The sequence below is a fragment of the Lipophrys pholis genome (genome assembly GCF_963383615.2).
Source record: "Lipophrys pholis genome assembly, chromosome: 15".
In the NCBI taxonomy this organism is placed as follows: Eukaryota; Metazoa; Chordata; class Actinopteri; order Blenniiformes; family Blenniidae; genus Lipophrys; species Lipophrys pholis.
The window spans coordinates 4,104,103-4,131,240 of NC_137642.1; the positions used below are offsets into that span (position 1 = coordinate 4,104,103).

General features: G+C 41.5%; 1 pseudogene across 1 annotated transcript in view; it reads left to right on the top strand.

Annotated features, from left to right (window-relative positions):
* Window positions 1-201: 201 nt before the first annotated feature.
* Window positions 202-27,138, top strand: part of LOC308120728 (regulating synaptic membrane exocytosis protein 1-like) — a 94,330-nt pseudogene continuing 67,393 nt past the window's right edge. The window contains exons 1-3 of the transcript in view: window positions 202-377; window positions 4,616-4,690; window positions 24,180-24,390. The product of the transcript in view is annotated as a regulating synaptic membrane exocytosis protein 1-like (transcript). The remainder of the gene's footprint in view (window positions 378-4,615; window positions 4,691-24,179; window positions 24,391-27,138) is intronic.

Here is a 27,138-nt window from a genome sequence, read left to right on the forward strand (position 1 = left end):
CCGCCGCCCTGGGTGCCCTCCGCCGCCGCTATGGGAACCCCGCATCAACCGCTCCGGACGCCGCTTTGCCCGCGGGCCATGTCGTGATCCGTGGGCTCCGCCAGCGGGTTTTCTAATCCGTGATCCCGACCGAGGAGGAGGAGGAGGAGGAGGAGGAGGAGGAGGAGAAGGGAGGGAGAGGTGGTGGTGGTGGTGGGGGAGATGTTCGCCCCGGTGGGCCCGCGGGGCGGCCCGCGCCCACCGGCCCCGGCCCCGGCCACGGCCCCGGCCATCCCGGAGCCGGACCTGAGCCATCTGACCGAGGAGGAGAGGAAGATCATCATGGCTGTGCTAGCTCGGCAGCGGGAGGAGGAGGCGAAGGAGGAGGCCATGTTAAAGTAAGTAACTGTGTGTGTGTGGGTGGGTGGGTGGGTGGGTGGGTGGGTGTGTGTGTGTGTGTGTGTGTGTGTGTGTGTGTGTGTGTGTGTGTGTGTGTGTGTGGCTTATTTTTATTCTGGAGAACTTCATCCACCACTCATGGATGAAAGGTGTCAGCATCAGGACCACAACTCTGCTGTATCCAGCACACACACACACACACACACACACACACACACACACACACACACACACACACACACACACACACACACACACACACACACACACACACAGGGAGCTCACAAGCATGACTATATTTGTGGGGGTCCGTCCCGACCCGGACCTCCTCAGTGAGTTGCTCAAAGAGGAGGCCAGGAGGTGACAGTGGAGGGGCGTGTCACTGATCTGAGGGCGAGTGAGGGTCTCCACCTGAAATCACCCCCCCCCCCCCCCCCCCCCCCACCCCCATCTGAAGCACTGCTGCTCAGCTCTGGGGTGCGGCTGAGCCCCCCCACCCCCACCACCGTATGTAGGCCATGCCGACAGAAGCAGCAGGCCCGAACCAGGACTGACCAGCACCTCCGCTTCCGTCTTCCAGGAGCTTAGATCTGGAGATAGAGCGACCCACCTAAGTGAGGAGCTCCTCCAAGCCCCCCCCCCCCCCCCCGTTCTATTTTAAGCCCTCTGCATGGACTGATGGCCCAGCTCTGGAACAGGAGATCAATTCATTGCATCTAAAGAAGGAAATGTCCGATATATGGCTCCGGCTCTTAAGTGGCTGTGCATCATTTTCAGTAATGTTATGAAAAGAGCGGCGGCTTGGCTCTGCTACGTTCAACCCTGAATCGGCTTCCTCTCTCCACTGTTGTGAATGCGAAAGCAAAGTGTGTGTATTTACCATCGGGTCTGCACCGGCTGACTAATACATGCATGCTGAGGGAGAAGGTTAGTGTGGGTTGTAATGCAGAAAAGGCAGAGATGGTTTTCATGGCTGTGAAGGCACACACATACTTTGGTCCAGTCCTTTTCAGAAACACCAGAGATTTATTTTGAGCAGCACGTACAGCCTAATTTGATCTGAAGGAATTTTGCCACTTTTAACAAGTCTCTCGGTGTAAAAACACACATCTTCAATGACATAGAGTCTATGTCATCACGTTCAGTTGATGCATCAATCCCATCATGCTTTTCACTGTGACGTGTGCTACGCTTTACCCATAGCTTCTTACATTTCTTTAGAAGTCCGACAGGCCATTTACATGGACCCTGACCGGATTGTAAACAGGTTTATGTTGCTTTATCGTCATTTTAACCAGACTGGGTTGATCTAATCAGATCAACGTGTTTTCATGACGCATTTCTTTCATGATGCCTTCGAGCTTTCAGCATAAAGTTCCATTTTTACACCGTCACAGTTTGCTAACGCTGACTCACAAGCAATAACAGAGCTAGCTCAAGTACGTAAACCCGTTCAAAAACTGAATTAACATTCACAGTTTCCTAAATCATCTGGGCTCAATAGAGTCAAATTGTAACCACGGCAGTTTCCAAAATAAACCCATTTTTTTACTGTGAGCCACCTGGTTGGCTTGAAAACCATCTTTTACTTCCAGGAAGTTAAGCACCGTGTCAGATTGAATCCTTTGACCTTAAAAGGTGCAGCCTTTCCTTTTGGGTGACCAAGTTAGGGATCCAAGCATAGTCCGGCCTCCGGGCTTCATACGGGAGGTTTGTGTTTCCCCCGTCTTTACTGTGTTGGCGAGCAGAGCTAACGATTAGCCCACAAACCTGTCAATCAGTCGACAGTTGCCACGAATACAGAATGAAAAGTTTTCACCAGGATGTTCTTATTTAGTGAGTTCAGAGATAAAGGCATGTGCTTCTTATGTGGAGGAAAGGTTCCTGGTATAGTAGCTCCTCAAAACCATGGCACAAACAGCTCTCTATCAGATTTATCTAAATTGAGCTGTATCAAAGTCAACTTGTGGCTCCCAGATGAATGGATCCCCTCCGCTTAAGTGGGCCTTTCCACTGTCCACAAAGTCTAGTCATCAATGACCAATGGAGAGTATTCTGGAGAAATAATACTTTTCTGTCCTGTTTCTTTTGCTTTTGCAGAAAAAAAAAACTTCTGACACCATTTCATAAGAGATTACCAAAAGTCATATTGGACGGAAACGTTCATGTCTTCTACAGATAAGCCTTCCCATTGGGCTAAATGCTGTTGTGGGGTTCTTGGGGTGGTAGTTTTATGGCCAAAGGCTCCCCCAAAGGCTTCTAAAATGCAAAAGGAAGTTAAAAACACCGGCAGTAATGGTTTGCTTTGAACATATGTCGCCCACGCTGGCTTCAATCTTAATTCCAAACATGGTTCGGAAGAGAGGCGTCCAACATGCTGGCAGTCCAACTCCGCCAGGGTGATTCAGAGAACTTTAAAAGTAGCGCAGCAGACAAACAATGCCTTTTGTAATAAAGGTAATTGCTATTAGTAAGATGGAGCGATTCATACTTTATCGATTCAGAAGAAAATGTCAATAAATAAAGACATTTAATTGACGTAATACTGCAGTGAACGCAAGCTTCCTTTTGGCAAGAAATATTACCTTAGCATGAGTGAGTTTCTGGAAGGTGCAGAAATCTCGACAAGAGAAGACAAACACTGCCAGGACTGTTCTGGTACTTCTTTGCACTATTAACTGTTCACTGGGCGACGGTACCTGTGATGGACTGTATGTATTCTCCATAATAAAATAATGAGAACATGTCTATTTTTTGAACAGGTCTTCTGTGTCATCGGTTACACTCTGAAGTAGCACCAACGCTCATATGTAAGTCTGCAGGTGGGACAATCGGTTGATCAGAATGAGACGATCGTCGTGTCGTTTAGCGCCTGGTCATCTGTTGGCTCTCATTCATTCTCAAAATGTTATTACTGCTAACACAGAACAAAGCTATTGTACTCGGAGCGATCAAAGATGCACAGACGTGAGGACACTTCCTGCATTCGATTACACAGACACGTCGTATAGAAGGGACTTCTCAGAAGGAAGCGTAGAAACAGCAGAAATGATAATATGATAAGTGAAATCTGAAAGTGGTATTTTGAGGAACTTTCCTGGATCGTCTTCATGAAACAGTGACTCCAAACGGTATTCCTACTCCTGATGTGACTTCAGAGTGGGATAATGAGCTGTTAAACAGACATGTCTTCATTTTTGTTGGGCGTTGGGGGGGAATTCTCTCCCTCTGTGACGGGACTGATCAGAGCCTCGTCTTTATGGATGAGAAGGTTTGCAAACATACTGCGAGTGTGTCAGTGGACATACTGAAAGCATGCCACTGCCGTCTGAAGCTGAAGCTACTCCTGAGATGAAATCAGACTTCCTACCAATCATCAGGACTTTCTGAGTTCACACAGTGGAACCGGAATAATTCTTGAGGATGACACTACGACTGTTGATCCTCAGAAGTTCGGAGTTTCTCATAGAAATGTGTTGTTGAAGACGAGGAAGTCTTTAGCATGTTCGCACTCATTCAGAAGACGTGGATGGTTTTCATTTGTCATGTCTTCACGCTGAAATTGCCGTCCATCATAGTGAGTGACGTGTTGATGGGGTTAGCTCACAGTTGTTCTCGTCTCTACGGCGCCATTTCTTATGCTAACATGCTATCAGTTGAGTTTTGTGCAGAAATGAAGAGGCTAAGTCAGTAGTCTGCACCCTTCATGACTAAATGAGCTATTTACATTTTTTTTAAGAAGTTTTTATCCATCCCAAACTTCATCTGGAGGCCACAACACAGTTTTAGATTTATTTAAAAACGTTTTTAACAGTCTTTGTTTTCAACCATTTTTTTTAAAACTCATTTTAGCCAATCTTCACACTTTCCTTCCTTTAAGTCTATTTTTGAAATTTAGAGTGTTACATATTTGAAATGTTTCACTATTTTTAGCCATTTTAGCAGCTTTCATCATTTCAATTTTTTAGAATAATTTCTAGCAATTTTAGTCATTTCTGATGTTTTTCTTTGCTACATTTCCCAGTGGGTTTGAGCTATTTTACCATTTTCAGCCATTTTAATGTCTTATGTGTTCACCAATGTTTTATTTATTTATTTTCTGCCCTTTTTTCTAAGAAACAAGACTTATTGAAAATGAGTTTGGTGTGTAAATAAAAAATAAACGTTAGTGCCGCTGCTGAATGCCACCAAGGTGAATGCTAAAGTGAAGCTAACGGTCCTGTTCTGTGTGTTTCAGGGAGGAGAAGCCGATCCAGGCCAGAACCGTGAACCTGGTGGGCCAGAAGAAACCTCCGCAGCAGAACGATGTCCGGTGAGTGTCCGTTGATGATTCGTCGTCTCCATGACGTCTCCTGAACGCCACAGCAGCGTCCAATCAGGAGCATGTTTCACACCTTGGATGACTCAGCAATATTGACGGCTATGGTGTGCTTGTGTGACGCCAGATGTTGATGTGTAATTTGTGGGATGATGAAACAGGCATCATGAGTCGGTCGATGCTCGTCTCGTATCTTTATTTCCTTTCAGCAGAATTATGTTGGCCTTTTTGTAATGCGAATTAGCTGGATTGCTAACGACAAATTAAACAGTTATACAAATTTGAAGAAAGACCCTCTCCACAACTGTTGTTACCTTTGTTGTTATCAGTGTTGGTAATTAGTTACAATAGCTAACAGGAATATCTCGCCTTGCACTTCTGCAACAAACACCAGGATAATGTGAAGCGTCTGACTCTGGTTCAGTTTCTTAACATGCTTGTAAAGCGTGCCTTGATGGAGAGAGGGAGTTTGTTGTGACCATACACGAACCACTTGTTATATCTTTCTTCTCGGGAAGAAGCAAACATTTTAAAGTAGAAAGTTGTTTAAACATGTTTGTTTGCATCAAGCTTAACACATTTCTTCAAACTGTCCAGATGTTTTAGCAAAGCTACTTTAGCATACTTGCATAGTGTATTTGGTATAAATATGTACATTCTCAAAGATAACTGGGTAAATTAGTATGTCAGAATTGTGTATTTGTTCTAAATATGTATACTCTATCGGGTAACTGAATAAATTAGCATGTTAGCATATTATATTTGTTATGAATGTGTAGATTCCATAGGATAACTGGGTAAAATAGCATCTAGCATTTAACTTCCTTCCCATGAGGATGTTTACACCAGGTGTCCCCTGACAGTGGGTTGCCATGGCAATGGCCCAGCGGCACCGTGGTAACCAGGGCGAGCCCTGGGATTGGCTGCTGTCCTGCTCTCCCATGAGTCTGTGCTGCAGAGACGCTCTGTTGAAAGATATACATCAGCTAATAGCAGGAAGCTAAACAAGATAAACGTGATGAAATCCCCCCAAAATGGTTAAATTAGGGAAAAGAGCTAAAACTGCTAAAATTGATTAAAAAAAAGAAGAAAAAAAAAGAAAAATGAAAGTGCTATAAAGCTTTTGTAAAGATGAAACAAAATGATTTCTTGTAAACTATGGAGATATGAAAATTCTAGAAAAAAAACAATCAATGTTTCTGTAAATATAGTCATACTTGTGAGCTGTGTGTGTGTGTGTGTGTGTGTGTGTGTGTGTGTCTGTGTGTGTGTGTGTGTGTGTGCGTGTGTGTGTGTGTGTGTGTGTGTGTTATTGTGATGTTACCAGGCCATATGGAGCTCTGTCTGGGGAGCACACTCCCACTCCTCTCCCTCCATCTGCTCCTCCTCTCTCCTTCTCAGTTTTTGAGGTAGTATTCCACTTCCTGTTTCTCTTCCAGTCCCTCTTCCTGTTTCACTCACTGTTCCTCTTCCTGCGCCACTTCCTGTTTCTCCTCCTGTCCTTCTTAATCCTCTTCCTGTTCCACTTCCCATTTTTCTTTCTGTTCCTCTTCTTCCTGTTCTCTTGTTCTTCTTCCTGTTTCTCTCCCTGCTCCCTGTTGCGTTCCTCTATGAATAAAAGTACTAGAATTGTTTTAGTATCGTTAAGGTAGAAATGACTAATGAAGTCTCATTAAAAGTAATGGAAATATTGCAAAAACATATGTTTTTTTCTGTTGGGCAGATAAGTTATCAAGTAGACAATCCCCCCCTGCAGTACCACCGGTCATCACTTGGGTACATTCTTCCCAAAAGGACTGTTTTCACTTTATATATGTTTAGGTTGTTGTGGTTATTATCAGTTATGTTTCTGTCTGGATGACAGCGAGTGTTATTTCAGTCATTGGATTGATGCTAACTGATGTTGGCCGACAAAAATTCCTCCTCTGATTCTACCTTGTTTTAAGATTATCCTGGGTTTTTGTGGCAGCTAACTAATATTTGATTAGAAATATCTGTCAGTGGATTTTCAGTGCCATTGCTTTATTTTTATTTTTAACATTCTATTATGTTTTCTTTGAATGTAGAAAGGTTTCACTTTTGCAGATGGCTTAGTTTTTAGTTTGTTGTCCTCTTCTGTAAAATTGAATACCCCCCAATCGTTTTTTGGGGGTTTTGTTTTTTTTTGCACCATCTGCCACTGTTTGAAATTTAGCAGCTCGCTTCAATCCCAGATCCACGGCTAAAAGGAGCTAATAATAGCCTCCATAGTTTGCCCAGTGCTCCCAGAAGGTGTGCAGATTTTACAAAGATGAAAAATGTCTTTTCTGGCTCCTGCTACCGAAGCATGGCGACGGCAGATAGAAAACCCAGCCGGTGGAAACGCTGGTACAAGGAATAGAACCAATTCTCTCATTAGGTAGTAGGTTCACTCATTCCTTTTGAGTGCTGTTCTGAAAGATTAGTGAGTGGTGGAAAGAGAGAGAAGGAGTGAAAAGCTGAGAGAAAGTGCGAGGATGGAAAGTGAGTGGGCGGAGAGACGGTCGGGGAAGAATATCGAGAGAAAGAGCGAGGACCAAGGAGGTGAGAAGAGTGAAAAGTACAGAAGAGAGACAGTTTGTTGAGGCGAGAAGCGTCACATGTTCTACTAAATCACAGCTGTCAGTTTTACACTGACTCATCACTCTGCTACAGCAGAGGGCTTTCCCAAAAACGACAATACCCTTTTCTCTTAGTTACACCCAAAAACCCTCTGATTCTGGCGCTTTTCCTGTGATCTCATCTGGAGAGGGTTGTAAATACTGGAGGGGAAAGAGAGAGTGGAGGGATGGAGGGATGGAGAGATGGGGGAGGTGAGAGCACAGCCAAGGCAGCTCAGCATGGTGAGCTCTCCGACGGAAGAGAAGGAGGGGAAGCGATGGAGGAGGACCGGCCGAGCTTGGCACTGAAGGGAAGACTAGAGAACAAGAGATTCTCCATGTCCCTGCAGCCATATGGTGAGACGCCAGGCCACAAAACGCCACGGACATGCACCGGTAGGGAGGTGAGCAAAGAAGATTTAAATAGAACCCTTCCCCCAATCGGGAAAAACAGACATTCCAAAAACAACTCAAGACTTCTGCAAACTCCCAACATGACTCTGGAGGGTCAATGTTCAGTTCTGACCAGACCCCACTCAGCAGACTAAAGCCTCCAAACGGTCTTCCTTTGTTTGTCTCTTCTATGTGAGAAAAGTGTCTCGGCTTATGCAGATGACGATGTAGTACATGGTGGTTATTTTCTGTGATAGGAAGTGGTACGATTTTTACGATCCCGCTTCCATTTTCGATTCTTGGTTAATGATTCAGTTCATTATCGATTCTCTTATCGTTTCCTCATTTGGGAAAAATGATCTGCAGTCACCTGCAGTATCAACAGCAGAGGAGGTGCTAATGTTGCTACTGCTGCTGGCTTGAAAGTCACACCAGACAATATGATCGCAAACGTGACATTCATTAAATGTTATCACATGCTGTGTGTACAAATGTTGCTGCGTATTGGTAGTATTTCCTCCCTTTGATGAAGTATCTACTTTGCAAGTATTTTGTCATTCTTTCTCGTGCAATGTAACCAAAGTTTTGAGCGTTTGTGCCGCTGAGGCGGTGTGTTTCCTGTTGGCTGCACTGGTGAATGACGTCACCACACACGCTGCGTAGCTCGGGTAAGCTCCACAACGTGTTGGTTACTAATGAGAATGACAAACGTAGGGCAGACTGTAAACTCTGATTTGCAAAAAATATCAAGAAGTGAAAGATAGTTCGTACAACACCGGCGACTTTTATGGTTTTAATCGCCAGTGACAATGGGACGAGCAGAGTTAGCTCTATGTCGCTCGTATGACTGATACACTCATTTAGAGCGAGCTGAAGCGTGCGACGACACAGAAGGCTGTACAGCAGACCATCCTCTGCTTCTTTCAGGTCTTGGTATTCGTGCGTGGCACACAACAGGGTTTGTATTATGTATTATGGGTACATTTGACCTTCCTCTCGCTAATCAGCAGATTCAGATGTTGGCATGCAGACCCAATATTCACAAGGGTTTACCATCGGTGACGTGAAAAGTGTTTGAACGTCTTCTTCTAATGCGCGTTTCATTTCCTTTGACGTAGCCTCAGCGAGACATTTCATAATCTGTATTATCACAGATTTCAATCAGCCGGCAAAGGTGATAAACTCTTTTATGCAAATAATAAGGTGTTAAAGTGAGTGTAGGAGGATCTCCTTTGCATGCAACAATTACTTCATCGATACACACACACACACACACACACACACACACACACACACACACACACACACACACACACACACACACACACACACACACACACACACACACACACACACACACACACACACACACACACACACACACAACTACTGCCATCTGGAAACCTGTTTCTAATTCTGGCATGCATTATACCTTCCATTCAATTTCACAAATAGCATGAGAGGAAGGAAACTTCTTTAATACTCATCTATTACAGGACAGGGAACGACTTCCAATCAATCTTGTAGATGACTCCTCTTCAGCAGGATTGTGTTTGAGTGAGAGAAGCTTACAGGGAGGAAACCAGGATATCCAGAAGTTAGAGAACTGGAGGCCTCACTAGTGACTTCTGTAACAAGGAGGCTAAAGTCACTTAAAGAAAGAAAAAGTGTCGGGGAGCAAATTAGATGGTAAAAGTTGGGACGCTTCATTTCCAAATGGCCGGGAGGTGATTTTCCCTGACACTGACTCATTGTTATTTGATTCATGTCGGCCTGCTTTTTTGAATATCGATCTCAGTACTGGAGGAGTGACTCATAGGCGGCCATGGAGGCCTGAGTCACACCAGGAAAAGACTTGGCACGGGCTCCGGGTCCCCCTGACCGGTACCACCCCGCTCTGTGAAAGCCCTGGACTTGGCTCCGGCACCAGGAATGACACTGCAGGACAGCTGGCCTCGGCTACTTTATCCGCTCTTTATTTTTAGACGCATCAACTGTCAAGTCTTTAACTTTTGGGAGTCGTTTAAGTGTAACTTTAAGCTTTGACGGAGGAGCCAGGCGCTGGCACAGACAGGTCCTAAACCTTTTCTGGAAGCACTTGTGAAAATTGAAAGGCAGAAATAACTGTGATCGGAAGAGGAGAGAATAAGTCCACGCGTAGTGACGAGTTTGAGTTCAGACTTGAGAATAAGTCGGGTTTCCACACGCTGTGAGGGTGAATTTACAAAGGAATGCGTTATGGAATGCAAAATGTTGAAAATATGGGACGTGGCTTTGTGACATTCCACTGTATTTTGTGCCTGGAAACACAATTTAAAGATAGTAAAACATTAAAATTAGTCTTATCCTAGCATTTTCAGACAGTAGTTTACTCACAGCTGTTTCCACCGCCCTCGCCCACACTTGGCTGGGATCGGCTTCACTGCATCTGAATCACTGTACCTGAACAGGATATAAGAGGTATGGAAGATACATGGATGGATCTCTCGACTAAAGCTAAGAGAAATCTTTGGTGTTGACTGAAAACACGCTGCCATATTTTCCCATCAGACCCCCTCCATATAGAGCGCCGCCATACGCAGCCCCTGGATTAAAGTGTCATCAGTGTGCAGCCCTGTTCAATAAGTCTTTTTCATCAAGGATTCTAGCAGTCAATGCCTCCTCAGGATGAGAAACCTATGAACAGTACATTCATAAATTAATCTGTAATCCAGCTGTCCACACATCCTCCTATGAATGCCTTACTTCTAGAGGTTATGCTCGACGTTAGAAGTTTGCGAACCTTAATCAGAGTGTCCAATCCCTGATCCACTCCCAGGATCTATTCCAGCGTCTTGCCAGTCTTTCTTCTGTGATGGACACGTTTCATTGCTGCTTGATGATCCACATGCCGCTCTGACATCATTTCACTGAGAAGTCATGTGGAAAAAAAAATGTGCTTCAGATTAATTCTTTCATTTGGAGTTTTGTGTGAGGTTTAAATGTAGTAAAACTGCTCATTGAGCCTCAGTTCAGTTTGATCCACTTCGCGGCACACCCTTTGTCTTTTTTTCTCCCGACCTCCACATTTAATATTTTGAACTATTTCTAAGCACAACTGGTGGTAAATCTGATGTTTTACACGACATCGTCGGGGAACGGCATTGTTTTTGTGTTTTCATTTCAGAGACGTGTCACGTTCAGACTGCAGCGTTTTGATAATGACCTGCGACCAAGAAATATTTAAAAACTACTCACTGAGAGAGACGGAGTTTATCACCTAAGGGGCCAGTATATTTATAGGACCGGTAAGGCTCGCACAACCAGGAGAAGGTTTTGTTTTTCTGTATGTGAAATGAAACTATGCAACAGTCTGAGTGTCCACACATAAAATAGTTAAAAAAAAGATATAAAGAGGTGATTTTTAAATGATATAAATATGAAGGAGTGTGAAGATGCCTACATGCTGTATATTTCTATATGTGTGAATACATTTCTACGCATATGCATTGTGTATATGTATAATTTATGTCTGTATAATTGGATATGGTCAAACAACTGTATTATATTTATTCCACATTACATTTCATTATTATTTTAAAAATATCTGGAATTTATTGATACCTTTTCATCAGATTATGTGTCTTATTGTACTAGGTCTAAGATGTTTAAATCAACTGAATATTAAATAAGTGGAAGCTAAATAAAATCACATGTTATTGATGGCGAATCGGTTTTTAATAAGTTATACTTCTTCCCACTCCTTTTCAGACATGCTATCTATTGTTATAACGCTACAGTATGTATGTATGTTGTTATTCACTGTTTGTGTGGTGAAATATCTCTGGTTATCTCGTGGGCACTGTGGACTGATGTTGATTTTGAGAACGTCCGAAATAAAACAAAATAAATAAATAATAATGATAATAAATATATTATATGATGATATAAAATAATTCTCTATATATAGTTATATAAAAGAATAGATTAACAATCAAATGAAATGACATGAAATGGCAGCAGTATTCAGCAGAGGATGTACTGTTGTTTCCTCTCTTACCCTCTGAAAAGCCCCTCCAGGGACGAGAGTTGCAAATTAGTGTCGAGCTATATACTCTATGTGCAACACATCGGATTTTATCTATGTATAATTGCTCTGTCCCTGATAAATAAAATAAAATGAAATGAAAAGTTAAGTTTTCCCTGTTTACGCAGAACGTAGACTCACAATGCCATTGTCGTTTGATCCAACAAACAAATACAGTATATGACTGGTCTGTAGCCAACCGGGATAACTTGACTCTACATTCCATGGGTTTATCACCGTCACTCCAGGTTTTTTTCACAAACTACCCACTGGATATTGCTGTCCGTAGAGGTTCGGAGAGCTTAAAATGGAGCCCAGTGCCAGTTTTTGGCCCTGTCATTCAAAGTGGTCCTGAATCTTGAGTTCTGGCGCCAGTTTGACGTGCGTCACTCTGCTGATTTTAAGACAACAATGGAATAAGCTAGCAAACACAATGCTCGCTGGTGGGATCAGCTCGCTGTTTACGTAGCTGTTTTCATGGGATTTGTTGACAGCGACAAAAATAGCGCGTCACAAGAAGGGGAATCTGTGCGATTGTAGTTCTGCGTGCGTCACAGGGTCACAGGAGACGGCCGGGATGTTTGAGTTTCACTCCTCGGAGCTCCGCCAGTGAGCAGGTGAAAAGGTCAACGGCTTAATGCAACACTTTATACCAACTACCATCCACCTGTGATTGCCAGTGACGTAAAAAGGATCCATTTGTCAGGTTGTGGTTGCGTTGGGGCTATTTTCCAGGACATTTCAAGTCAGTATTAAGTTATGCTGTCAATATATCAGACTCAGAAATGAGGGATAACATATCTACGTCAGCCTGGTGAAGCTGGTCTTCTCTTTCCGTTTGTCTGAGCAAAGTCCAGCTCTGACTTTCCATGTATTGTAATTTTCACGGCGCTATAAAATCATTTCAGAAGCCCTTTCCTCTCTGCCTCTTCATCGTCCTATACCTTTTATTCATTCTGTTTAACCCCACCCTTTATCTCAATCTCTGATTCTTTATGTAAAAAAAACAACAACAAAAAACCCCAAATAAAAACACATGTGAGTGAATGACACGCTCCTTCATTAACGCACAAACTATAGTTTACCTTGGCTCCGTCCCCAGCACGCCATCGTGCTGCTGGAACTACAAGAGCTCTGCAAGTGTGACAAAATAGCCTCAAACACAAGCACCTTGCTGAAAGCGACAGAGGAAACGAGCTGTTTGTGCTGGTATTTCAGATTAGATGTTTCTGGTCTTTAGAATGTGTTCACACACTAAGTTAACTTTTATTTTGCTTTGAGTGACAAGTGACAATTTCATTCAGCTCTTGAGTATTTATTTCCAAGCACCTTGAACACAGGATCATGGGAATTCTTCCTGTGCCTCAGTTGCAACCCCCCCTAGGGGCTATAAGAAGTATAACAGGAAAACACAAGGAGGGAATGTAATGTAGCTTTATGCTAAATGAAGATAGTCAACGTTAGGAGGTGATGCAAAAAAGGAAAGAAAAGATGGCAGGGAGGATTTAAATTCAATACAAGAGTTCAGTCAGCCCATCGTCCATTGTTTTTCAATAACGACTTTATCCATATAAATGTTATTATTGGGCAGAGTCTACATTGGTTAATTGATTGCCAGCCAGTTCATTCGTCCGTCCGTCCTGTTGGCATCAATATTGTCAGTAATGCATTCCTCAACAGTACATTGTTGGCCAAATCTCACGTGATTGAAGTGTAATGCAGGCTCAGCCCTACTGGGGGCGCTCACATCAGTGGATGTGGTTTAGGAAGTGCTTTTTAATGATAGTCTTAAAATATTCTTGTTTCTGGATGAGGATGTGCTGGATGAATCAGTGGTTTCCAAAGTCATCCATGTTGGGACCCCTCATTTGTATTTAATCCATGTATTTAATTAGTTGTTGACACAACCTTGGAAGGTTGTGATTAACTATTTTTTAAAATTGGATTTAGCATTTTTCCTGATTTTATTACTCAACTTTTCAAAGAAAACAAATAGTACAAATGACACAGATGACTCAAAACAAGTTTTGATTTTATTTCACCAAACTTTACAAAATGAACCCCAATTTTCCTCCTGAAATCAAAGTGCCAGCTGTTCTTTTTGCAAAAAAAACCAAACGAAGATGATAAAACAAACAAACAAACAACCAACAATACAAATAAATAAATAAATAAATAAATAAATAAATAAATAAATAAATAAATAAATAAATAAATAAATAAATAAATAAATAAATAAATTCTGCAGTTTGAAAGGAGACTAAATTGTTAACATTCACATTAATTAGCGGCTCCATTTTCAAAAACATCACCAAGGAATTCTCTCAATGCATCTTAACCTGAAGACGTATTGAGGCTGCATCCCTGTTTAAGATGTTGTAGATGAATAAGTTGGTCGTGCTGCTGCCTTTTCTAGCAACGGGCTTCAGACAAACGTTGCAGTGTGTGACTCACTTGTTGACCGTCTGTCGCCACAAACCCAAACCAAACCAAAACCAACCAACGATACTATTCCTCTTTTGGAATTGTTGATATGATTCCTCTCGTTAGCGGCAGCCGTCTTGTTGCTGTGTGTGCATTTCTGTGAGAGAAACAAGGTGGAGGGAGGAGCTACGGAAGCTCGCGGGGGCAAAAAGTGCCTCGTAGCCAGGGGCCCGTAGCTTCCATTGAGGTACTTTTCCAATGTGTAAGTAATCAAAACTAGTTAAAACAATATTTTGGAACTGGATGGTTTTATGAGTGGATTCACACACACACACACACACATAGTCACAACATATATTGAAATCACTTGTTTTAAATGTTTCAATTTGAATAAAATGTTGGTCTTTATTTCATTCGCTACTTGGGATAATGAGTGGAGGACTCTGGCTAACCCCCCCGTAGCAAGAAAAAGAAATAACGCAAATTTCAAATTTCAAATGAAATTAAAAATGGCCTAAAAATATAATCTGTAATATACATTTGGCTTTGGTTTAGGCTCTCGTCTGCCATGTTGTGGGGCCCACTAAAGAGGCCGGGGACCGCGATCTGAAGAGGAAGGTCTCACATGTGCTCAGCGTTCATTAGGCCAGTTGACAGTAGAAGAAAGACGAGCCTCTGTGCTGACATTTAAAGACTCTGCAGCTGAGCGGACGAGATGCTGAGATGATTACTTGGCAGTTGTTGTGCAATTTAATTAACATATCGACTGTCGCTGTGTTAACTTTCCCAACGGATTCTGTGTGCGCTGCAAAAAGTTGATAGTTTGGCAAAGAGTTGCATTTCTTTGGGAGGTGAAAGAAAGATTTTTTTCAGTAAAGACTCAAAAACAAACATTTTTTAAATTTATTTCTGGTAACAATGGGATCTTTACTCACTTAAATTAGCGATTAAGTTTGATTTATGTCGGAAATTCAACCTAAACATTTCCATTAATCGCTCCTCCGTGCAGTGCATCTCTCAAGTCCAGATCAAATTTACATTCTCATGGACCAAAGTTTGTTTTGTATTCGTGTTGGCGTGGAGCTTCTCAGCACCGCGCGGCTCCGTTACGACGCACTTTATGCTAATATTGTTTTCCGCTTTCCAATCGTTGGACGCTTTGTTTAAAATATGCCTGCGTGCACGCCTGCCATAAGTAAGGGTTTGTTTGCTCAGGAGCAAAGGCACTGAGCGTTTGGATGGCAGGCGTGTTTGCATAAGAAAGTGAAGCTTTCATTCTCACTTTGCTTGAACCTTTGCGTCCCACCATATTTGAATATGGATATTTTTCTGTCCTGCTTTTCCTTAATGAGCTTGCGTTCCATTCCTCCTTCACACTGTACGTTTTTCTCTGATCTTTCCTCTCCCCCTCTCCCTCTCTCTCGCCCTCCCTCTCTCTCTCTCTCTCTGACAGTTATTTGATGTGGTAAAGATTTTTCTCTGCTCACCTGCGACGGATGTTTTGATGACTTTCCTGTTTTCACTCTTTGCTTCTGTGGTATTGTGTCCTACTTTAAGAAAAGCCTCAAACTCCACGGTAACACATTAATGTTACTGTCCGTTAGCCGACACCCAGGGAAACACGTTTCCACACCTGATTGTTGCTTTGCTTTCTGGGTTTAATAGTCATAGGTACTGTCATGAATCCAGCAATAGATATCTTAAATGTGGGAATGTGATCTACTAAATCAGAAACTCCATAATGAAAATGCAAATCCATAAATATTTCTCTATAATCAGAGCAAATGTACGTTTTTTCATTTCACGCCTTCCAAATTCCAACAGTTCTACGTAGCTGCCGTTATCAATAATCACAATAAACTGCAGATGGTTGTGTTGTAACTGACTGGGAGGAATAAGCCAGCGTTAGCACATATGGCTGACATGCAGGCATTTCAGGGAACTGAGAATTATGTACTTATTTTGAAAACTAATTTGTTGATCACAACATTGCAATTATGTAGATTTGCCTCATCTAATAAAGTCTCTACAGTTTTTATGAGGGGCTTTCTTAATTAATGTCTGCCTTTTAATCAAGCAACATTTTTCAATTTGAACTGATTTTGTTCAATAAATGAATCAATAATGAGCCTTACAGATATTTACACAACAAAACCACCTTAAATATCAAATGTGGACAATTGTGTGTCGTTTGACTATGACAGAAGGATCGTGGTTACATGTTTCTTGGGCGTTCGCAGCCACATTCTTCTCTACATGTAGATTCTTTTCACATGTCCGGTGTCGGCTGTGTTGGTGTTGTGGCTAAAATAAGGATGAGAAATTGTCTTCATAACAAAATTTCATTAAAGCGAACAACAAACAGTTGTAACAAAAACAACCAGGGAACTTAAAGGGAATTTACCAGGTGCCCAGAGAGACATTTCAAGTTGCACTGCAAATAAATCTTAATGAAATGAAAGACTGAATACATCCAAAAGTCCCAGCCCTTTATTTTGTATTTTATTTACTCAAAGACTTTAAGTTGTCCTTCGGCAGAGCTGGGTGTATGAATAATTGAAATTGTCGATGTACAATAAAAAGATAAAAATGTAACTCTGAAAACAACTTCCGAAGTCTGAGGATCACAATTCCCAAAACCAACGGATGTATTGTGAAATGTAAGCTGGATTTTTCTTCATTGCTTGGTGAGAAAAGAATCTGTCATAAAAAATGCCAACAGAAGGAAAAGGAAACCACAGGCAAATGTAAGAGGAAACAGAAGTCAGGAGTCCTGAAAATATAATTAAAGAACTGGATGAACCCATTAGGAGGACGACATTAAGGAAATGAGATGTAGTGAGGATGAGCAAACGCACTGAGCGCCGCACGTCCTGCCAGCAGGGATTTATTGAAGCTAATACCAATAGAAGCTACGCTGGATAAAAGCCACCGATCATCAACAATAACACGGCCTGGACAGCAGCTGCAGGTTCCAGGTGAAGGAAAGGCTGAAGATGACCCCGACACTCATGTTGCAATGGATTCATCTCCTTCTGACCGCGTAGCATTGATTAATACGTCTTTAAATCAGATAATCAATCAGGCTCCATGTAGCAAACCCTGGTGTGTGTGTGTGTGTGTGTGTGTGTGTGTGTGTGTGTGTGTGTGTGTGTGTGTGTGTGTGTGTGTGTGTGTGTGTGTGTGTGTGTGTGTGTGTGTGTGTGTGTGTGTGTGTGTGTGTGTGTGTGTGTGTGTGTTTTAGCAGCTGAGGTTCTGCGGAGCAGGAAGGAAAACCTGCAGAGCTGCAGCAGCAGGACACCTCTCCTGACCTTTGGCTGTTACTCCCAGGAAGGGTGTGTGTGTGTGTTTGTGTGTGTGCGTGTGTGTGTGTGTGTGTGTGTGTGTGTGTGTGTGTGTGTGTGTGTGTGTGTGTGTGTGTGTGTGTGTGTGTGTGTGTGTGTGTGTGTGTCCATGGGCTGTGTGTCACCAGGGTCTGGGCTGTGTGATGAGTGTATTTAGCTTGTGACACATAGACTAGTGATGTTGTAAAGTCCTGCAAACTACTAGATGAGCACTCTCCTTTCTCTGACCTCTGCTGGGATTTGTAGTTTTTTGCTCATTGGATTTGTAGTTTTTACTTGGATTTATTTATTTGTCTTTGGATTTGTAGGTTTTTTTTAGGGGATTTGTCTTATTTTTCTCGGATTTGTAGTTTTTTTTTCTCCTTGGTTTCACATTTTTTTCTACTCAGGAATTGTTGTTTTGTAGGGGAAATGTAGTCTCTTCCTTGGATTGTAGTTTTTTGGGGGGAGATTTGTAGTTTTTTTTCTTGTTGACAGCTGAGCTGATGGGGGAGGAGGCTTTACCACTGACCCACAGCTTGTAAGTGTCTTCCTTTCTTTCTCACCTTTTTCTCCTCCTCTTTTCATGTTTCACTTCCTCCCCATCCTCCCCTGTGCAGTATATATTCTCCGCTTCCTCTCCCACCATTGATCCTTTCTACCAGTCTCTCCATTCATCCTTTGTCCTTCTCTTCTCCCTCTCTTCCTTCCTTTACACTCCTTTTTGTAGTTTCTTGCTTCTCTTCCTTCCCTCCAGCTCTCTGTTAGCAGGATTGATACGATCACATTGCATCTCAAGTACATGATACTTGTTGTTTCACAACCTGTCTGCTGATATGAGCCGATGATGGAATGAAGGCAAACACATTTTTCCTCCGACTGTGAGCGACTTCTCCGTCAGATCGAAAACCTGTTTATTTCACTACAAACAGCAACTTTAGATCACCGATCCTGTGTTTGACCAGCAGTCAGTATTTTCTTTCTTTCTTCATCTCCCATTCAAAATGTTCTTCTTTTTAATGTTTTTTTATCCTCTCATCACTTCCTTTCCTTCACACTGAATATACATTCTATCTTACTTCACAACGGAGGAATGAACATGCTCTCATGTTTGCTGTTTGGTTTGGTCAGTGTCCTTGAAATCCTTGATCAGCCATATTCACAGAGAATATTTGCTTTGTTCCATGAAGCAGATATTTTAATTTTTTTTAACTTTTATTAGTATCGTCCCTTGGCAATGTGTTTCACATCACTAACGTGCACAGAATGATATACATGTTTACGGATGAGAGGGGAGGAAGGCTTCCCTTCACATACTATTAATACAGCCTCAGTTAAGTTAGTGTTTCAGATACTGTGTTTTTAAAGTATTTCTTTACAGGGGTCCATCTTTCTAAGTAGACCTCCATTTTGAGTGTTAGTTTTGCTGTCGGGTTTTCCATACAGCCCATAGTTCTCAGTCTCTGTATCCACTGATCCAAGGTGGGTGGGTGGGTGAGGTTTCATTCAATTCACTATAATCATCTTATGTGCAATCAACAAAAGACCTCTAAGAATGTACTTTGACAGGCACACATCCACAAACTAACTGTTGGAGCTCTAAAGTTTCACATAGTTCTGTTATCAGAATCACTAGATTAGTCTTATCTCACAAGACTAGTTGATTTAGTCATCTCTCGGTCAGAAGATTGAAGGGTTGATCCTCCATTTGTCACGATGATGAAGGGTCCTTGAGCAAGGTGCTGAACCCCAAATGCTAACATTGGAGGGATTGAAACACCATTTACATGAGACTTTAAAGTGAAAACTCCTCATTTTAGAGTTTTTGTTTGATAAAGGCTTCACAATTATACAGCAACATTCTGAAAGCGATGTGCATCAACATGGCGATGACTGAAAACAATGTGGTTTTCATGTTAGGCCACTAGTTGGTGCTGTTGTTTGTTTTCATAATAAAACCACAAACACATGCAAGCTGAGAACAATACGATATAAACATTAACAGTAGGAGTAAACGGACGTTCGTATAGACGACCAAGTTGGATTGTTCTTACAGTGACTGTAAAACTATCAAGTCCCAGGAGAATATAGACTGGAAATCGTGACACGCTGGAAGCTGCCATTGTTTTTTCTGTCCACTGACCAGTGGCGTGGGGCTCATCTGCAATTGCTGCATTTTCGCCATCAATAAAGAGACTGTGTGTTTCCAGAAAATGTCTTTTTCACCCGTCGTTACATCAACAGGAGCTGATCGCTTTCAAAACATTCCACCTTGGCAGCTATTTCTAAAAAGTTGTGTTTTCAGTGGTTCCGACCGCCATTGTAAATGGACATCCAAAACGCAATGAAAGTTTTGCGTTTTCCCGAGAAGTAGTTGCCACATAAACAGGCCCAGAGCGTCTTGTATGGCGTGTGTGATTTCATTGGGTGAATGTGATTAACAATATAAAGCAATTTGACAAGACTCACATATCAGAACTATTTAATCAGCTTCACTCCAAAAGATGACTTAGTTAGTTTCAGGGACCAGAACAAATCTGTCAAACATTACAAGACTATTTGGTTTTAGCAGAACCTTTCGATTGACTGACAAAGTTCATGTACCAGACATGTTTGATCAGCTTTACTTGAAAAGTAAACCTAATGAGGTTCAAGGACCAGAACTACCTGAGAAGCCTCACTAACTTGGTCTACCGCTTTAGGTACAGGTACTTCACCTTAAGGTATGTTTACACTATGTTCACGGCAGCCCCGTTTGCCTGCAACATAGTGCGCCGTGGGATTTTGGGGAATTCTGAGGAAGGCGTGGCGCGTTTTTCACGTTCTGTCAAGACTTTTTACGGATGAAATGTGGACGGCGGGCCATTTTGAAGCACGTTTATGCCCCAATGGGCCACAAAAAGTGAAGGCAATCATTGTATCCTGAGACGTTTGCTGGGTGGATACGTACCTCTGAATTTCTTTTTCGGTGGCAGAGCTTGTAGATGGTGTTCTGTCGTTGATTGCTCAGACTCAAATGAAACTCCCCTCCAAGTCCGGTTTCCGTGACAGACCGGAGTAGAAGGCAACGCGTTGGGTCCACAAACCGTCAGATGTCGGGATAAGCCGCAACTGAACGTGATGAAACGGCTACCATACACTGTAACTACGCTGTGAGAACCGTGACGAAGCGCAGCGCAGCGCGACGTGATAAAACGCGAAGCAACCATGAAACAACCACGATAGAACGCACACTAAACGTCACTTCCTGTAAGCCTCCCGTCCCACTACGGACCGCCTCCAAGTTCTATTACGGCCATTCAACGTTTTGTAATGTTCATCCCATTTTGCTACGGGCTACTAAGTTTGTCATCTGCGCCGTGGCAAACTTTCTGACAGTTTAAAAATCTGGCACGGCAATCACGACCTGTTACGTTTGCCCCTCCCGTCCCCTGCGTTGTCTCACGTCCATCCCGTTTTGTTCACGGTGGCCTGAAACGGGGCTGCCGTGGCTGCCAGGAACATCGTGGAAACGTACCCTAACATACCAAAGCTTCTTTGTTTATGGTATCATAAATCCTTACATAACAGAAGTTCTCTGTTGTGTTACATACTTGAACTGTTTCGTTAGATTTAACCCAAAAACCTTCTTAGTTGTAGAAAGAAAACAGTTATAAAGTTGGTTAATTTAGTTTTTGGTTAGTTTTTGAAAACACTTTGTAAGATTTTAGCAACAAAACTACAGGGTTAAGTTTTAGTAAAAGTAGTGGATGGGGCGGGGCGATATATCGAATGTACTCGATGTATTGTGGCTTGTTCTCTGTGCGATATAGAAAATGACTATCTTGTGAACATTCGAGTATCGCACTGTAGCTTTTAGCCACAGGTATTAAATTGCAGAAAACACATTTGACCCAAAATATAATCTGCCTGGTCGCAAATATTTTGCAGAGAAAGCTCTACCTGCATTGTTCACTCAAGTGAGAGAAAAAAATAAATAACTGAATGACAATGTCATGATGGTGCTGTTTAATAAATCTGTTTTGGCAAGACTGACTTTGTTGTGATTCCCCCCTCATTGCATCCAAGTTAAATATTAGCATATATGTAGGGAATGTATTGTGAACAACAGTGTTTTAATGTGGACACAGAATCATTCGAGTATGATTGTATACATCAGATGAGTTGATTTCAGGCTGAGGCAAAATATCGAGATACAGATCATGTATTCTGATACGGCTGAAGAATATGGAGTAGTGAACAAGGTTTAACCAAAAAACAAAGCAACACTGGGCAACGTTTAGAGAACAAAACTACCTGATTAGTGTGAGACAGGTTTATTCACCACCACGTAGCTCTTCTTGGTTTGCCTACAAGCAACAAATTGAAGCAGGACTGCTTCAGCACACGTTTCTTAAGGTTTTGGTATTATACCCTGTTGCCTCGCTTTAGAACAAGTCCTTTAAAACAAACCGTCCACCTCTCTAACCTGTTCCTTTCACTTTTAATAGCCAAGGTTAGCGATAGTTTTTGGCTTGTACCTTGGTCATCTTTCACACCATGATGGCCTGAAGATATATTCTGTCATGTTTTCTCTCTAAAACCTTTTGTGTCATTTCATCTGCTGGAATATGGAGTGTATACCTTCTTCTGTTGTGTCCCTCTAGTCTGTTTTCCCTCTGTTTGCTCTCTCCTCAATCTCCATGGTGTGAAATCCCATTAATCAGCATACTGTACCACCTCAGATAAAACCAATACTCGTCCTCTCACTTGTATCGATTGCAAGAGTTTCTTTGGTGTTGGCGAAGCAGCCTGAAACAATAGCACACCCAGAAAAGAAGGTGATCGCACCAAACCACACAAACAGTCCTGAGAACGGGGATATTGACTCAACTTAATGCAACGATTGTCTTCATCACTCCGGTTTCACTTCACCTCTCCTTTACTTATTTTTCACACAACAATAACCACTCCTCCTTTTCTTTGCTGCTTTATTGCCCTTTATTTATAGAAGTGAGCTCACATCCTGTGCACAGTCGTAGGTTTCTATTCGGTTTGTGAGCTGGGGTAGATCCAAGACGTTTGACCACACCGTAAGGCAAGAGGGTCAAACCACCACTATGAGGACTGTCTTCTAGCTGTTTGGACAAACTTTTGTCCAACAATTTCAGGTTACTGCAAGGTTAGTATTTAGCAGTTAGCAAATGGTTTGATAGTCAGAGGAAGTTTCCTGATTTCAGAAGTCCAAAGAGAAGTGAGTGATGTTATGAAGGTTCACAATCATCTAATGGATACTTGCTGGCATTTATAATAAAACCTAGATAAACACATGCAATCCATTATATTATGGTGATTTCTATACATTTGGCTTTACCGTGTAATTATTGAATTATTATTATTAAATTAGCAAAACTGTTACAATTACTGAAGTTTCAATGGCTTCTGTTTCTCCTTCACTTGCTCTCAAAGTCAACAGTGAGCAATAGCAGGATCTAAGAACGGTGGTCTCCCCAGCAGCCTGTTACTATTCCACTAAACTCTTGTTAGCTTGTGTCCACAGCGACTGTGTAAAGCATAAAGCAGCCTGGAATAAACATCAGCCTAAAGGTTCCAGATTATAGAGCATCTTCCTCCCACTAACTGATGGAAGTCTTTTGAGTCTCAACACGACAATAACAAAGTCACAGTATGTGGACATTATTAGGACACATTACAGTGATGCAGACGACTAAAATGAACAATGTATAGTTTGAAGGAACTCTTTTTTTGTTAAAATAAGTAGTGAAGTATTATTCTATTTCAAAAACATGTAATTGTCCATTCTACTGTATATTAACGATACAAAATGTTAGGATGTGATGGCTGATGATTTAGGAACAGTGCAAACTAAATAAAGAATCAAGTTGAATTGGATTGATTGTGAGCATGTAGTTTTCCAGGTAGCTTTCTACTTGATAAAACATCACATCTCAACAAACAAAAAACCAATAGTCAGTTTTCTATCCTTTAAGTTGCAGCTGTTAAAAACACATACATAAGTCACAATGGTGTAAAAGTTACATTTATTTTTCCAGCTGCCGTTCCAGACCCATTTGGGTGGAAGGTCTTCCCTCTGTTCCCAGGCTCTGGGCCTGGTATTTCTTTTGAGTATATGACTGGAAAGTTTGGCTGCATGGGAAACAGAATAGGTATAGAAGACCGGCAGTCGATTCTACTTCAGTCACTGTAGTCGTGTCTGGCAACGGCTTGCACAATGGTGGTTTTTTTCTAGGAGTTTTACATCCTTTTTAATAGTTTTTATTATCTTGTCCTGTTACTTCATCAGGCAACACGGCCCAAATTCATGTGTAACCTCTGGTGAGCGCTGTAAATAAAACCTTCATCACAGCCACAGACCACATGGAGAAAGAAAGCATTCTTTATTAATCCCCTCGGGAAAATTCCCTTTTCAGCAATTATCCATCTTATTTCTAGGACGTGGTGAGCTGCCACATTAAGGCGCTCCGGGGAGCTGATGGGGGTTAAAGGTCATGCTCAGGGAGCCACAGTCGAACCTGTAAACTCCAGATCCCAAGTGCACTTCTCTGACAACTGCCACTATATTTAGGTTGACAAGTACCTTTGAAAAATGATACGGCAGGCTCATCACACTGGACAAATCTTTTCTTCTGCTCTTCCAGAGGAATCCAGCAGCAGTTGTCCAGCTACAGGGAGACGGTGATCCGGCAGGCCACGGCGGCAGCGGGCTCGGCCGTCCACCGCGACGATGCCCCCACCTGCGGCATCTGCCACAAGACCAAGTTCGCAGACGGCTGCGGGAACCTCTGCTCGTACTGCCAGACCAAATTCTGCGCTCGCTGCGGGGGGCGAGTGTCTCTGCGCTCCAACACGGTGAATCCATGTTTATTTGTTTTGATTTATTTGTTTATTTTTCAGGGACCATGTTAAAAAAAAAAAAAAAAAACACTATTCTATACTATACTTAAAAACATTAATCTTAAAGAAAAGATGCTTTGTGCCAGATTTAACTTGTTTCCATCTACAGTCCACAGGCAGGAACACAACATTATAATACAAATATAGCCGACAAAAACATTTGTAACATTAACAATAACTATTAATTTGTATCACCTAGTTTCATAAAAATGTATGCAGAATACGCACAATCTTATGCAATGCATTATACAAACAATGCATCGAGCAGGAACACATTACAATGCACAATTTAAATATAACCCACAGTACAATTAGTAACATTATCATTAACATTAGCAATAACCATTCAAATTCATCACCTGGATGCCTAAAATTCATACAGAATATTAAAATACATTATGCAGTAATGCCAACCAGCTCATGTGATTTTTAAGGTTTCGAGGAAAGGTGCTCCAGTCTACAGATAAGGGTCAAAAACATACTGTTGGACTGTACTAATAAACAAAAATAAACAAAGAATATGAATAGGAATCAATGATGAATAAATAATACAAATATAAACCTAGTTTTAATTGCAAGACATCATTTTGGAATTTTTCTATGATTTGGGTACATTTTTCCCTGTAACTGTAAGATTTTTGTAAATTAAAATTTTCACGATACGTTTTTCTAAAAGCTAAATGAAATAAAGGCCGTTTCATACTCCATTAGAACAAGAAGAAAGTTCAGACATTCCAGGGTCTTTTGCACAGCTCCTTCTGTCAGAAGACATTTTATTCGGCAGTGCCAGTCGTCCATGCTGAAGTATCTTGTTGAAGTTTTGTAGTGTCTCGTTCTTATGGAAGTATGCAGGGCCCTGAGCATGCAAACATTTTCCACCCTCCAAAAGTCCCGTAGGACAAAAATGTCCACTTCTAAAGCTCTGATATAAAAATAGTGCAGATTAATATTATATTTCTTTTATATTTCCATCACTTCTGCTCTGATCGAAATGATCAAATATTGAATAATTACCAGCTTTTGAACAATATATTTTATGTTTTCTCTTAAATGCTCAGTTAAATATTAATAAATATTTATTGATGAATATGACATGAACAGGCTTATAAATTAGTTGACAGTTTTTTCTTATTGTTGATGACGCCCTAACATTACAGAATACATGATTATACTTTGTAATTACGACTAAAAGGGACACTTTTGTACTTAAATGACTCCAGATGGTGGTAAATATTCCATAAGAAGTTTAAAAATACATTTTTACATTAAAGTAATTCGCTATTGGATTCTTTTCAATTAAACTGGCTTTTGAATGGTTAAAACGTTCATGATGATGGCTTTGTGCAAGATTGAAGTTTATTTTAATGACATTGACAGACAAATATTGTTTTCTGTAAAGTTTCCCTGCAGTTTGTGTTCTTGAAAAAAAAGGTAAAAATAAATAAAAAACAAACTGAATTCTTTTCAAAAATATTTTTCCTCACAATTCTGTAACGTGTGTGTGTGTGTGTGTGTGTGTGTGTGTGTGTGTGTGTGTGTGTGTGTGTGTGTGTGTGTGTGTGTGTGTGTGTGTGTGTGTGTGTGACCCAGGTGAGAGCTGGTAAAGGTTAATTGGGCATTAGAGTGAGCCGTGGACAGAGGGGGTGGTCCCCCACTCTGTCGTGAGCTCCCAGGGGTCCGGAGGTGCCCTATACGCACACAGTGGGGTGTGTGTGTGTGTGTGTGTGTATGTGTGTGTGTGTGTGTGTGTGTGTGTGTGTGTGTGTGTTGGTGCTGTTAGGTGAGCCTTCCTCTGAAATAAGTGATGTCCCGTCTTTCCCTCCGCTACATAGCCGCTGTGGCATTTAGCGAGTGCGCACACACACACACACACACACACACACACACACACACACACACACACACACACACACACACACACACACACACACACACACCTCATTAGTTTGAGGCGGTGTGTTCAGGAACTCCACACTGAGTACAAACCTTAAATCATAAAATAACTGCATGATATTTGAAATGATTTATCATTTGATTAATGCCGATTATGCTTCCACGCTGTCTTCATACAGACAAAATGGAAATTTATTACCGAATAAACAAACACAAATCTTCCTTTTTCGTTGGATTGTGTCTAATTCAGCGACTCAACCCACAAGTTAAAGGTGCAGCAGGTCATATTGAAGTAATGTATGGAGCTAGATCCAGGTCAAAATGTTTGTTCGTTTGAAAAACAAATGTGATTGAAAAAAAATATTTTGAAACTTAATGTTCAAGGTTTGATCTTCAATTTTAAGAAATTTTAAACATTGTATTCATAATACAAATAAGTGTATGAAAAGTTTTTTCCCTTTACATATCATTTTGATTCAGCTCTGGAATTCTTTTGATAAAATCCTTTATTTTCATTTTTTCAGTGACAGCGTTGCAAAGAAAGCTCAGGGCGTTCCCTGATTGTGTTTCCTTCATTGAGATTCAAAAGAACGACTGAGGAGGACTGAAGTTTGAAATGAACACATTGAGAACATTAACAGCAGCTGATAGTATGAAGCCAGTTCATACAAAGCTTATCTCTACTTGCTGTATTGATACCTAAAAGCGTCTTCCTGAATGTTACTCAGCCTTACGATACTTTCCACTTTCCACTGGAGCTTTGCTATTTATATTTGTATCTGTATTTCTTAACTGCACGCCAGCAGGTTA